The sequence below is a fragment of the Neopsephotus bourkii genome, unplaced genomic scaffold (assembly GCF_033783945.1).
Source record: "Neopsephotus bourkii isolate Nb327-2 ecotype Australia unplaced genomic scaffold, CSIRO-AGI_Nbou_v1 NB_962, whole genome shotgun sequence".
NCBI classification, from domain to species: Eukaryota; Metazoa; Chordata; class Aves; order Psittaciformes; family Psittacidae; genus Neopsephotus; species Neopsephotus bourkii.
The window spans coordinates 4697607-4713170 of NW_026901456.1; positions in this window are offsets into that span (position 1 = coordinate 4697607).

Below are 15564 nucleotides of genomic sequence, written 5' to 3' on the forward strand. Positions count from 1 at the left end.
GAAAGGTTTGTTAGTTAATTCCGTAAGGTCAAATTCAGTAGTATTTCTTCAGCACAGCTCCTGTTCCCATCAGAAGGATCCCTACCCATGAGAAAACCTGAGTAAAATCCTCAAGGTTTAGCTGTGTCTTGCTAGGGGATAACAAGTCTGTCCTGACCAAAATGATTCCATTTCCTTCTCCCTTCCAAAAGAATCAAAAATAAGAGGAAAATAAAAAAAGTTCCTAAACCTAATAATCAATTGGCAGTTCTGGCTCTGGCTGTGACAATGCAAAAAGATGGGAGAAAAGTCACTTACTACAGCATAGGGAAATGGCTGCTGTGCCACCTTTTGTCTCCTTTTCCTCTCTCCTGAACAGCGAGGAGCAGCCCTTTTCCACCTCACTGCAAAGCACGGGACGCCTCACACCTGTGCAGCCTGGGGTTCAGCACACTGAAACCCATGAATCCTTTGCCAAGAAACACGTGGTGATAAAAGGACTGCACCGACAGTGAGGCTGAAGCCAAGTGAGACTTCCCCTGCACCCTCTGAGTGACTACCAGGGTGAAGGAGCTCCCTTGGAAGAACAGCAAGCCGCCTTTGCAATACTATCAAAAGTACTGGTAGGTGGAGCACCAATACGTAACAACACACGGCTCCTCCCGCAAGGAACTCACAGTCAACCCCCCTGGCACACAGGTACCACTGGCACAGACTGATGCCAGACTCCTGTGTGGTTCTGCAGAAGCACCTCCCGCACTGAGGAGCAGGGATACCCAGACCAGATTAGGTGCTTAATGCACTTGGATTTTTTCTGCTTATTGCAGCTATGGAGGTAGAATGACTTTCCCTCATGCAGTCTACATTTCTAGTGCAAATGCAATCTACCTGGGCATCCTGGCTTCCTTTTAGGGTTAGTGTGGAGCTGCGTGGGGGGGTGCAGTAGGTTTCCCTTAGAAAAAGTCAGTCTGCTGAAACAGAAGCTTCTCGAGGTGTGGAAGGATGTGACAGGTCTAGTGACATGTATTACCTAGGAAATCGTGAATTTATCCCAAACTAACTTCCAGAAAATAACAGATCAATTCTCAGCAGCAAGTACAGGAAGGTTAGAACACTTTGCTACCTTGTGATGAGCCTGGCTCAAACCCCTGCTGCACTTGAATTAGACCGGTAACTCAAAGCTTGGCTTTTTTGCTCACGGGCTCTTCCAGAGCCTACCACAAACAGACCAGCTTTTTGGCTTGTCTGGGATAAACCTCTCCCCGCTCCCAGCGCTGGACTCCTTCCACTCCCCTGTAAACAATTCAACAAGTATCCGCCAAAGATGAAACCTATCAGCAACGCTGACTCCCGTGGGGCGCTTGTCTGGGAGCCAGGATGCTCCGGGAGAACACCGGGCTGCCAAGCAGTGCCCAGGGGGATGCGTGCCCCCGGGCGCTGCTGGGCTAGGGCCGGCAGAGGGAGCTCGGCCCGGCAGGACGAGCCTGCAGCCAAGGAGAGGAGCATCTTTGGAAGGGAGAAAGCCCCAAAGAGGGCCAAGTTTGGAGTAAGTGACACAGCGATCTATCCGCGTGTGGCCGAGGTGGAAATGGTTGTTGGCTCTGGTTTTCCCTACGTGGTTAAGTTGCGCCATAAGGTATGATGCAGCTGGAAGTCAAGCAACCTGTTGTATGTGCATCCAGCACACAAGCTAGTTTCAGCTTCACTTTCTCAGGTGCCCCAGAAACCTAATTGTGCAAGTTTAACTCAGCTGGTTAGAGAGCAGAACGAAGATCTTAAGGCACATAAGACAGGCTCCCAGATTTCATAGAATCATAGAATGGTTAGTGTTAGAAAGGACCTTAAGGTCACCTAGTTCCAACCCCCCTGCCAATGGGCAAGGACACCTCACAGATCCATCACTATATAAAAAACAGATTTTTAAATCAGGGACACAGAAAAGATATATAATGTGCTGAGTTGCCTGTGATTATATATCTGCTCTGTCCCAGAGGCAGGATGTATTATGAAGATTTAAAATTACATCAGATATTTGAGATGAGGCCAACAGGAATGTATTTCAGAAGGCGCAAGGAACAAGGCTGCTGCAGGGGTGCAATTGGGCAAGCTCACTGCTGTGGCAGGGAGACATCAGACTCCTTATTTCTGACCCTTTGTCTTAGCATCAGGTAAAAAGACCCTTCCTGCAGGAGCCCTAGTCCCTGTCTGCTTCAGAAGGCAGCACCAATCAGAGCCTTTAAACCACTATTTGTGCTGCATTTGATTTCATTTTTGTAATACTCAACAGGCTAGGGCAGGAGAGCTGCCAGGGCTGGGACAGACACCCAGACAGCTACAGCATGTGCCACGAGCATCCATAGCGTTCTGGGCAGCACCCGGCAGCGCAGCGTGCCAGTGCACTGCAAATGTCAGCTATGTTAATACCTTCACCTCAGTCATCTGCCATGAAGGCCAGAGCATAGCTATGCTATGCAACAAGCAACAGTTGGGCTGGTTTTGTCATCTCATGGCTAGGGTAGATGATGCAAGAGAAAAGCCTGAGTGTTTCGACACGTAGCTTGCCACTCCGGTCAGTTTTCTGCCAACAGTCAGCTGTAAATAGTGCACAGGAATATGCTTTATTAAGGTCTAACCATGCTGAATTTTCAAGGAAAGGATAGTACTATGTGAGTCTGAGCTACACTCAGTCAGGATGATGGACGATTCTTCTCCCAGGCCACTGCTACACACAGCAAAGCTGTGAATCCTAAAAAAGTGGGCAAGGGCTGCTGGCAATGCTCACAGTACCATTTTATGCTGGGTGCACATCAGCTGTTCCTGCAGGCTTACAATAAATCTATGTCAAATGTACTGTTAGCATAGCTGGCATTGTTCAGAGGAGAGGAATAAGCTGGATCATTTCACAATTCATGCCCCAAGGAGGGCATCCAAATGTTGCTATGTGAGCTGTGTCACCATTAATGCCACTCTCAATTTTCTTTAAAAGCTGTTCTGTAGAGGCCCTTAAAAACCTTATGTCACTGGTACTTAGGCATCCTCTGCTTTCTAATGAATAAGTGTAAGATAATGATTAACTTTCAGGAAATAATATCCATTTTAGGTCATAAAGCTGACACATTGTGAAACGAATCAACAAGTGATCACACGACAATGGAAAGATCAAATTATCATGCCAGTAATGTTTAATTTGATGTATGGGGTAGGACTTAGGTGTACTGTATTTGCTGCATTAGTACTGCAGAGCCTGGCCTGTTGTCTGGGGTTGTTGGCTGGAACATGACCTACAGTAAACAAGCCCTGACACCAGGCATGTGCATACTCTGAAGTCTTGGTCAATGGATCCCATTTGAAGTCTCATGAGGTTGCCAAAATTTGGAAAAACCCCATCACCACTCCTTCCCTCAAACCCTCAACGGAAGTCCACTTTTTAAAGAGCAAATACTTCAGGTTTCACCAACCTGAACAATAAATTAACACAGGGAAAGCTCTGAGCGCTAAGATTTATCGGTCTCTACATCTAAACTGACTTCTTCCCCTCACAGAGCACAGTAGTGACCCGACCCCACCAGGGTATGCCCTGGAGGCCAGCCACCCTGCAGGCTGCAAAATCCCACAAGCTACTGAGAGGTCCAAACCAGAATGATTTAGGAATTATTTTGGCTGCTCCCAAGAGGTGTTCAGAGGTCAGGTTTACAGTTTGCGGTCTGACACAACAATATAGGGAGGTGCGTAGTCTCTCCATCTGCCCTACAAGTGACCGGCTGTACATAAACAATGGCTTCCTTCCCTCCACTTATAGCAGCCTCTCAGTTTTCATCCTCTTTTCAATTTAGACTGGCTTTAATCCCTCAAGATCTTCCAGACAGGCACCGTATGTCTCAATGCAGCAGGATGTGTTTGACCCTGGAGCATAATCTGCATATTAGATGCACTCCCTTGCTCTTCTCTATAACAAACAAAGCCTTGACTTCACAGACTGAAATGTGTGGTGGGCCTGGCCTCACTCAGACAAAGCCGGTTGGGTTCAAGCACAGGCAGGATGGACAAGTGCTAAATGGACGGAGGCAAGCCAGAGCAGAATACAAGGAGAATGACATTCTCTTACATCCACTTGTCTATTCCACGAGCCAGAGCAAATGCTCACACTGAGAGGACAAAAAAATCTCCCTGAGATTGGCGTGGAAGGGCAATTCCAAACCTTGAGCACTTCAGTTTGGGTAAAGACCTTATTCAGCCAAGGCACACCACACTGCTCCTCACAGCACCCTCTCACCAACTCCAAAGTACAAAATAAGGATCACCCAGGTTCTGCCTGTCAGAACTTTGCATGCTAGGACTCCTGGCACAGATCTTGCAGAGAAGAAAATGAGAGAAGTTTAGAAGCTGCCTGTGTATTTTGCTCATTACATAGTTTATATTTTGCCTTAACACTCTCCCTTGCTTCTTACTTTTCTGGAAGCCAAAGTGAAGGCTTCCAACATCTGCATGATTCTCCCTCTACCCAGCCGTGTCAGAAAGAAACGTCAAGTTTTCATCCTTTCTAAAAGGAAAAAGCATCAGCTTCCCACCTACACTCTTGCCATGTGTCAACAGTGAATGTTATTGAATGTCAGTGTAAGAAGCCTTGAGTCTGAATCACTTACTGAGTTAGCACTGAGAGGCTGGAAATGTCACAGTCCTGCAAAGCCACCATGGAATAGTAGAGCATGAGTTATGGCAAACTGGTATCGTAGTAAGCTGTTGCTACTGGCACTTTCTTACCATCAGCAGGGACATCTGGCTTACAATGGCCTCTCATAACCTTGTGAATGAGGTGTAAGAGTTATGAAAATAGTAATTAAAACAAATGTGGAGGATAAAATTCACCAAAAGATGTCATTTCAGCGGGACTGGATCAGCCTGTGAATTGAGGCTGTCAGTCAACACAGCAGAGGAGAGTATGGAAGCATTTCAAACCAACACCTGAATGTTTCACTCTGGTAGTTTCAAAATAAAATGCTTTAGGTTTTCATTTCAAAATTGACCCAGATTAAATAACTGTGCTAAAAAAGGACTGACCTAAATGAACTGCTTCCTTCTGGTCTTCCTGTTTTGCAGCCATACCAAAAATGCTACATCAGTGCTGCTATGAAGTGCTCTGGTACAGAGAAACCTTATCACTCTCACTCCACCACTTTTTGTCCTTTTTCTCCCTGGATACAAGAGCTGTTTCATTTATGTTCAATAGCTTATTCTCAGTAATAAAGTTTGGAGGGGTTTTCATCAGCCTTTTGCTGGTGACTTGAAATGAGTCTATTGCTTGTGGCCAGTCAGGGAAAAAGCAGAAAAATAAAGGAATAACGAGAATCTTGTGGGGAAGGAGGAGAAAAGGAAGGGTCTCAAAAATCCATAAAAACACTGAACATGTTCGCTCATAGTAGCTCACATAGAAATTCTGTTCATTTTTAATTTTCTGGCAAATATTTCACAGGTTGTAGGCCAGCCCCATCTAGAGCTGTCCTGCATGTCCCTAAACTCTGTGTGAAAATCAGTGGCTGTCAGGGATGTGCTGCTCCCTGGGACTGACACAGTTGTGTCTGGTTAGAGGTGATGCACACTGGTAAAAACAAGCAACTCCCCACCCTGTTGACTTTCAGTTCTCTGCTTTTCTCACCTACTAGGGAGCAAATTCTAGCCTGAGTCCCAGCGCACCCTGTACACTGACAAGTGCCACCACTTCACGCTGTCTCCATGTCTGCACCAGCAAAACCCCATTTGGATGAAAATAGAATAGAGAAACAGCTCGGGGCGGCTAAACAATGTCCTGACACTAACCACTGGTAAGAACTGAACTTGGGATTAAATCTGCAAGGACTCAGTTTGAACTTTTGTCAGCGAACTCACAAAGTAAACATAGTGAAACAGCAAATGCATGCTTACATTTGTTTATGTGAGTGGTTTTACTGGACTCAGTGAGATTACTAGCAAGTGGAGACTTTCTTTTACAGTATTTGCCATCTTTTTTTGTGTGTTTTTAGGCACACCAGTAAGATTGTCTAGGTATTGTAATGAGCTGGTTTTCCACTGGTTATTTTTTCGGATGTACTTGGTGATATTTCTCGAAGAAACTCATTGTTTTCCCATAAATGTCAAAAATGAGAAATTAAATATCTACTTAATAAGAAGTAGCTACGTTAGAAAGAGAAGTAATCCAGTAATTTAGTGATAAAACTTCAAGTTACTTATCTGCTACTTCTCTCTGGGTTTAAAGAATAGTGCTTGGCATTTCACAGGGAATTTTAGCAAAACCACCTTATTTTGTCTAATTGCTAAGAAAAATCTTTAACATTTATGACAGGAGTCTCTCACTCACGTTGTGAGTGATGGATACTTTAAATTCAAAGTTGGTTACAGGTTCCCAGGGAAGGCTGCTGTTTTTATAGCTATGCCAACCTCTTCTCAGTATGGTGCCATGACATGAGCTGGCTCAACTAGCGGGTGGCCTGGGAGTTGCACCTGGTTACTGTCCTCTTACAAAATAGTCTGTGAGTGCCTCTGCAGTCAAGTGTGAAAGATAGATGGATGCCCACCAAAGGTAAACAGCAAACATATTCCTGGGGAAGATTTTCCAAATTCTGTACAAAGGATTCAGGTACCTACTGCTAAAGGAACATGCCCACCAAGTTTCTTTATATGTGGTTAGTAATAGTCACTCTTAACAAGTTTTAGCTGTTCCTCCTGCCCTATCTGATCATGATTACTAGACTAATTTTGTACAGTCATGATTAGCAGCAGGGAGGATGCTTAATAAGCAGGAACTGGAAAGACCTTTTGGGTGTAAGAGGCAGCATAAAGGAAAGATGGCTGTGATGTGAAAGGGTGAGCAAGAGAATGAGGAGCATCCATTTGCAGTAACAATTTCACAGCATGAGAAAACTCAAGAGGAGAAGGAGAGAAAGGGAGAAGCTAAAAGAAAATGGAAAGTCAGAGATGTCTTTGAAGAGGGGATAATCTGATCAGAGAAATAAATGGGCAAGTCTTGCAGGAATTTCAGTGAAGGCAGGTGGACTCTGTTAGAGAAAATAGAGAAAGACGTCTATGAAAATGGGATGTAGTATCATATAAATGAACCTTTGCCACAAAATAAAACAGAAGAATTCTGCTTTATTTTGTATTTATTTTATGTTTTGTTTAATGCCTTAAATGAAAGAGAGTGGAAGTAACAATTGAACCAGTGCAAAAAAGTTACTGTCATAGACTTTTTGAAGGAAAGGTTTAATGCTATGACTGCATCCTGAGAAACAGCTTAACAAAAGAAAGAGTGGTCAAATGGTAGTTTACCTTTTTTTCCATGCTGGATTTACTTGCCTTGTCTTCCATACATTCTTCTCATGGTACTGCCCGGGTTTCTCCCCCTTTCCTCAACATGAAATGCTTGGATGTCCTACTTGCTTGCTTGGATATGTGCTAAATTGAAGTGGAGGGCAGCTGTGAGTTGAACACATCCTGCAAAACAATGTTTGAGTTTCTCCTATTATCAGCCACAGCACATCTCCACCATTACATCTGCTACAAACATCCTGGTGAGCCCTGTCAGGCCAATGGCTGGGGAAAAAGAAATTCCAAACCTCACCTTCTTTTGATTACAATAAAATCTGTTGTGGCTGAGAGTATCTGTATCTTATGACCTTTGCTTACAGGCCAGCAAACAGCCCGACCCCTGCATATTGTGGGTCTGTTCAGTGACAGGCACAACTGGGTCTGATCCAGCCCCCACTGGAAGTGACTGAAGGCTTTCCTCAGTGGCCAGTGGCTACCTGCATTTGGCTCATTCTTGTGATGAGAAAAATCTCTTGAGCAGGCAAAGAATGCATTTGTTTTCCCAGAGACTACAGTATTCCCGCCCACGAAACCTCCACACCTTTACTCATACAACAGATAAAAGAGCTGAAAGCAGGATGGGGTGTAGTCAGGTTGCTCCATAAAGAAGAGTTTGTCTTGCTTTTTGTGTAGATCATCCTACGTTGGACCACTGTTTCACTCAGTATAATGTACTTGATAATGCAGATGTGCTGGTGGGACCAAAATCAACATAATATTTTTCTTAGTGTTTAAAAGTATGTGCTAAATGTATGCACGTTTGTCAGTGGGAGGAGATACCCTGCAGAAGGGTATTGACAGTTAACTGTAAAGTGTCTTTAATGTAAGGTTTGTTCCTAAAGGAAAGAAGCGCTGGTGAACCATAGAATGGGAGTGTGAGTTGATGAGAGGTCCAGTCATTAGCAACCAGTGCTGTTCACATCACTTCATCAACTTGTCATGTATTGGCCAACATTCAAAGCTGCAGTGACAGCTGCACAAGATTCCCTGTAGCCTCAAGGTAGCGTGTAGCAATAAAGAGGCAGTCACAAGAGTGGGAGGAAAACTAACAAATGTAAAGAGTTCGTTCTGTTTTTACAAGCACTAAATGATGTTCAACCCTCTCAGTTAAATTTTACTCTTTGTTCAGTAGCTAAGTACAGGAAAATGACAACGTTTTCAGTGTAATTGCATTGTTATAAGCTTAGAGTTACTGAGAACAGAATTTAAACTTTGAATCTGCAACCGTTTATGCAGTAGTCCTAGAAATTATGAAGAAAACCTTCCCCAAAATACCATACCAGAGCACTCTTACCTCAGGCTGCAAGCATACGCATAAAAAGGATCACACCACAACACAGAAAGCAGCAATATACAAAACTGCTTTTTGTGTCGACAGAGATTTAACGCTGTGAACTTAGTACACCTGTAAGAAAAACGAGCAGCTCTATTTGGTTTGGGAAGCAAGGCGATCTTACTGAAATAACCCTTCAGTAGACTTGATGGTAGCAGCTAATGATTTTCCATACTCCTACCATGAGCTTGTGGAAAAATTTGGCAATAGGAAATCCAGCTCCTTCTGAAAATTAAGTTGCCTTAATTTTGTTATAGAAGCTATCAGAGGGCGGAGGGACTCTGCGCCATTAGCTGCTTCTGAAACTCTTGGTCACAGTGCGTACTCATCTATCAAATCTTTTGAAGTCCCTGTTCCCAAAGTTTACATGCCCAATAGCATTGACATAGAAGTCATGGCAACCGTGTGTGCTTTCCCAATAACTACTGTAGATACATCAATTTAGTAAGGAGTTCCTCTTGGTTCAGGTTCAGTGAATGTTCAAGGCAATCAGGGAGAGTTGCTGCAGGTTTCCATTTTGCTGGAAAGATTATGATATCTTGCAGCCTGCCAGAACCTAACTGAAAAAAGTGATGTGGAACAAAGACCTGGAATTAAAGGTGGGATCCCTGGGGAAAAAATCTTTCCAAATCCTGCTTGACCAGTGGAAACCTTCAGATACCTTGCAGCTCTGTTTCTCTTTTCTCCTCTTTACTCACCATCAGCAGCACAGTGATCTTGATCTTTCTAGGAGAAAATCTCTTTGAAGCAAGCTGGGCCAACTTGCCGGTGGATCAATGATAACAGCATTTCACTGCCAGTTCATATCATATGAGTTTTTTACCTCATGGTGCAAGAAAGAACAGCCCTTAGCTGGAGGTGGGGTGTCTGTTTGAGAAACTGCTGGCAACAGGGCAGGGATATCTCTCCCACTCTGAACTGCTGAATACTACTTTCTGCCTCATTTGCTGCCTGTTCATCTCTGAAAACATGCAACTGAACAGTGTTCAAAGGTGCTTCTTCCCTGGCAAAGCCAAGTGCCAAGTGCCCTCAAGGGAAAGCATTTGGGGAATCCTTGGATCTCCTCTGATTTCAGTAGCATGGAATATCCAGCTTCAGAACAGACCACACAGATGGATAAAATGCCAGCAGAAGGAAACCCATGAAAGGAGACTGCTTATTGAGATACTGACAGAAATCACTGTTTCAAACATCTAAAGGCCTGCTCTAATGCCTACTGGAAGGGAGCCCCTGGTTTTTGAACCATAGTCTTAAAATAAGCACATTTTTTCAGGTTTATTTATTTTGTCTTTGAGAGCTGGCAACCGCTTATTTGCTTAAAGTTAGCTATGTAGGGTTTGTGAGATTATACGAAGCTTCAGGCATGCTGGGGCTGTAACCTAATCCCATCACAGAACTGTCCTGCTGGAGAGTACGTTACATGTCCTTTATTTTGCTCCATCCCTTTAAAAACCAGAGCAATCTCATTATCTGTACATTTATCTCACTTTAAGGTCTTAAGACTGTGAACACTGCTAAATATAAAAATAGTGTTAACATGCACATTCAAAGGAAGGGAGCCTTTGTGTCTTACAGCGAATCCAAGGACTTCCACTGAAAGGGGTTACAGCTTATTCTATTCCTTTAAAATCTGAAGAGTTTCGGCCACCTGGTTTGGTTTCATTTCTTACTCTGTGGAATCTGAGAAGGGGTAATGTGCTAGCTAATCAGGAGCGCATCAGCTCTTGCATACTATTTCCTCCTGTGCTCCTTTGGGTCAGTTAATGAAAAACCACTGAGAAATTATGTCTCAATAACCTGTCTCTCACTGGGGGCACTAGAAATCTTACATTTACCCAGGCAGGCTAAGAGGATGGCAGTCTCTGGATGTTGAAGGTTCAGTAGTATTATAGTTAATGTTCCCCTTTGAGCTCTCTGAAAGCCCTTCCTTGTACATCACAAAGCTTTGTATACAAAGTCCATTCTAACTGGCCTACTGGAGGTGCAAAGGTTGGCTTTTACTATTTGATAAACTCCATCAGAGTTGCATAAAGTTACAAAGGTTTTTATCTATCTATCTATCTATCTATCTACCTACCTACCTATCTACCTATCTATCTATCTGCACGCGCATATACATATTCTTGTTCACCAAATAAATAACTTGCTGTTCAAACACATCACAGTTCAGGAGTCCAGTAAAACAAGCTGCTCCAGGGGTGGTACCCATTCCCAGTGTGGGATCTCTGACGTTCCCAACCACTTTTGAGCTCCTGGAACAATTTAGCAACTCCAAATGCATATGAAGGTATGACTATGAGATGGAGACTACATATCTTCAACACAAAAGCCACACTGCTTCTAGAGGAAAGCATGAGACAGTGCTTAGTGTTGCCTTCTGATCTACATGTGACAGAACGCAGAAAAGTGTCAAGACATGTAGGAATGTACACTCATGCACCTGCAAGTGGCGACAGGAGGGAGACAACAGAGACGCAGAGATAAAAGGACACGCCTCAGAGCCAGACTAGGTAAAGGGGTAAAAACAGGGGAGCATTAGCAAAGTGGCAGAGATGCATTTCTGTAACTATTTATTCCTAGAAACAGTATTGCCAGCCTCCGGAGCTTATGCACTCTGCAATTGTTCAGCAAGTCTTTGCTACTGATCTGAACAGTTTACAGTTTAAATGGTGTATTTTATATATATATTTTTTCACATCTTTAAGGCCAGATTGAATGGGGCTTTGAGCAACCTGTTCTAGTGGAAGGCATCACTCTGTGGCAGGGGGGTTGGAACTGGATGATCTCTAAGGTCCCTTCCAACCCAAACCATTCTATGATTCTATGATAGACATTATTGATCCTCCTCTCAGGCTTGGACAATGGCACAGAAGTGGCAGTAATTTGCTGAAGAAGCTTTCAAGAGAGAAGAGAACTCAACATTAAAGCAGCTGCTTTAGAGTTTATCTAGCTGCTCTGAGAATAAACCAGCTTTTACAGCTTGACATTTTGTGCCTCAATGTGCCAAGTGTATGCCAGCCCTTTTCCTTTAAGGTTTCTTTCTCTGCCTGCTCTTAAGAAATGTCTGAGTTTATTTGCTTTTCTATTCAGACTTTTTGAGACTTTTATGATTTTAAGCTAAAGGGCACTTCAATTCTGTCTTCTTTCAAAGGCAGTATAGGATGAACTGATGCATACCCCTGAAGATCAGATGTGTGCCCTTGGTTCCCCAGCAGCCAGCAGAGTAAAGAATGACTACAAAGGTTTTCCCCAAATGTAAATTGATCTGTGGCACTACCAAGTAGGAGGCAATTACTGTAAAAGACTGGAATTCTATCTATTAATTTACTTTTGTTTGCTTGTACAAAGTAGGTTGTTTCTTTATCCCCTTTTATTCCTCTTCAAGCCAGAGAACAAATTTATTGTGAGGTTGAACAAACCTTTGAAAAAAGCCCTTATACCTAACAAAACACAACTGTACCTTATATACACATGCAAAATATAAGATATTCCATTACTTTAGCTTCATTTTTCTTTTGTTCAGACATTTCTGTGGCATTTAGTAGAAAGACAGCTGTTGTATGGGAGACACAGTAAATGCTAAATAAATAAAATATTAAAACAATCTACATCAAAGCTGAATAGAAATGATCAACAACAGATTCATTCTGTATTAGACATCGTGCATCTTTATATCACTTGGCAATAGCGCACAATGCACATACTTTTTGTGGTATTGAAATATTATGCCATGCGCAATGACATAATATCATAAGAAAACCTCAAATAGCATTTCCAGAGGGTAGCAGTTAGCCAGTTACGTCTTGATATCGAAGTCTGGACAGCAGCCCTGAAATTGTCTAAGTTAAGGAGTATGTGAGAAAACCCACTTTGGTCAGTATCCTAAATGAAAGTCAATATCAATTTATGCATTTTTAGTCAGTTATGTTCTGCTTTGAGTTACCTGCTCAGCCTGGCTGCTTTGGCACTGTTTAACATTAATCACCAGATGAGAACGAGTTCCCTGGGAACGGAGGTGATGTTTTAGTAAGTCTATGCTCACTTCTATGTCAGTGCAGGAAAGATATTTTTGTCCTTTCTGAATCCTTTAAGGCACACGTGTGGATGATGACTCTTTCAGATACATTCAGACTCCATGTATTTAATGGTGGAAGGAGGAAAGAAGGGATTTTTCATAGGGTTAAACTGTATTTTAATCACAGTCAGATGCCTGGCTGCAATGGGTGTTCCAGAGAACTGGTACCCCACGGATGTTTTCCTAGTTGCATGGAGATTGTACACACGTGCACGTGTGTGCTGAAGAAGCAGTAACCTAACACTCATACTCCAAGGAAGGAGACAATCTGTTGTTCACTGGGGAGAGAAACCTGATAACAGATCCTGATGAAACCACAAGGTGTACTACATCTTTCATGTAAGTCTTTATGGAAATGGTCAGCTACAAGGAGCTGGCTTACACACTCCTGGTGTTGACAGGGAGGCAAGTGTTCAAGCATATGTAGAAAACAATTGCAAGAAGTAGCAATGCCAGGGAATGACTGGTGCTGAGGACTTGACCTTTGCATCATAGCTATATCAGGGAGATTGATCTCGAAGTAACAATAGTCTGGTCCATATGCTGACTGGGGACAGAGTGCACCTTGCATCTTAGTTTCATCTGAAAATCATGCTGTGCATGTGTCTTATGAGTGCTTCACAGCATAAACCAAAGCTTTGTTGGGGGAACTGGCAGGAAGCTTGCTTTGAAAGCATGCTCTTGATTCACACTGAAGTACTAGTGAGGATGTGCCCTTGGGTGTTTTGACATCAGTTACACTGGATGGAACTGAGCCCTAGGATAGTTTGGCATCCGGCTGAAGCTGCCTCAGGGCTGTTAACAGCTACTCTCGGGAACCTGAAGTAACAAACAAATTCTCAGAGGTCTGGAAAAGAGGGAAGACAGCTCCAGGATCTCTGATGTTTTCCTGGTCCATTCACCTATAAGCAGGTAGAAGTTAAGATGTCCTGAAGGAGCAGATAGCAAGGACAAAGAAAACAAGTACCAGGTGTGATTGCCCTGTATTAAGTCCCTGGGAAAGGAAAGATGTGGCACTCTTACTGGTGCTACTGGAACAGCGGAAACCATAAACACTTCAGAAGACATGCCTAGAATCCTAAAAGCTCTTGATCCAGTGAGTGTGAATAAAGAGGGTGAATTTCAGCCAGTCCAAGCTCAAGTTTGCATATCTAGCAATCGTTAGATATACAAATACTGGCTGGAGAAACACTGGCTCAGCAAAAGTTCTGCAGAGGAAGACAGGGTTTGTAGTCAACACGGTGTAAACATGTTATATGGATAAAGAAAGAGCAAGTGCTGAGTGTCATGCAAGTCACACAACACAGTCCTGTTGCAGTCAGTACTGACAAAACCCCAGTGGGAGCGCTATGCCCTCCACAATCCACCATAGCTCAATAATGGGGGAAAACTGAAGAAGTGTTTAAAAAATGTGTTCTGTTGGACAGATTCAGATGGGGCTGTTCCCCAGTCTCTCAAGGGAGAGCTGAATCTGGTCTTCAGACCTGTCGCAGGCTAACAAGTAGGAAGGGAGTAAGCTGTGCTCTGTATTCATTGTAGGTAGACAGGAGTGATGGTCTTCAACTGCAGATAGGGAGACATAGGCTGAACTTGAATCAAAAAAACTTCTGCAGTTTAGGATCACCAAGCACTAGAATAAACTGTCCAGGGAAGCTACAAACTCATCACCACTGGAAGTTCTGAAGAACAGGAATGTTTGAAATAGTGGTCTTGCTAGTTGATATAGATGGTCCTGCTTACATTTAAGGGAGGGAATTGATAACCTCCTAGGTTTCTTCCAACTTTCTAGTTCTATGTTTCTGTCAGGAGGCACAACCTAGCCAGCCCTTCCCTCCACTGTGGGTGTCCTGGCTTCAAGAAAGAAAAGGTCATTCTTCACTTTGGAAGGCAGGATGATGATCTACAGATCATATCAGACTGCAGTTCTTGCTGTAGTGTTGTTGCCCTTCCTGAAATCATTTATTCATTTATCACAAGACAACCACCAAAAGCCACAAGACAGGCTTCAAGGCACGCCAGGAGAAAAAAACTTTTTAAATCCATCCTCCATCATGATGCAATAAAAATAGATCATTGACCATTATTTGAAAAAATAATTCCTCTTCATAACATGGTGCTTTCAATGGAACACAGAACACTGCTACTTTTACAACAGGGTCACAAAACCTGGAACACTGTGTCAGCTATGTAGCACTGAACAAAAAAAGAAGAAATAAAAATGTGAATTACAAGCTGCCTGTGCCTTACAAAGAGTAACTTACTGTGTCTGGACTTGTGATTGCACTTGTATCTCTCAGCTATTACATGATACTCCTGCCAAGGTGCAGCAACTTAGGAGCCTTTGATAATCTAATCTCTCTCCTTCCTTACCCAGCACAGTCTTGCACATTCACACTATGTGGTGCAATTTAATTGCTCCTGCAGCAGCACCCACCTCCACAAGCACCCGGCGTGACACCTTGCCACAATATTTTATCCATTTAATATGTCCACTTCATCCATTACATTTTTATTCATCTGCTCAGTGCTCACAAGACTTTCAAAGGGAAAAAAAGTTTGATGGGAATTATTTCTACAAACTTCAGCTCAGGTGGTAGTTCAGGAAAGGCCAACAGTATGCTGTGCTCATGGGTCCAAGCAAACAGTAACCTATCAAAATATCTGACATGTAAAGCATAAGGGTCAAAGCCCCATAATGGATAGATCATGGAGGCAATTTTTCATGACATTTTTTCACATTTATTTTCTTCTTACAGAAGATGATCTGGCCTTTTTAAAGGTTGCTTTTAGGGCATAGTGTTCTTGTATTGAGTTGTAT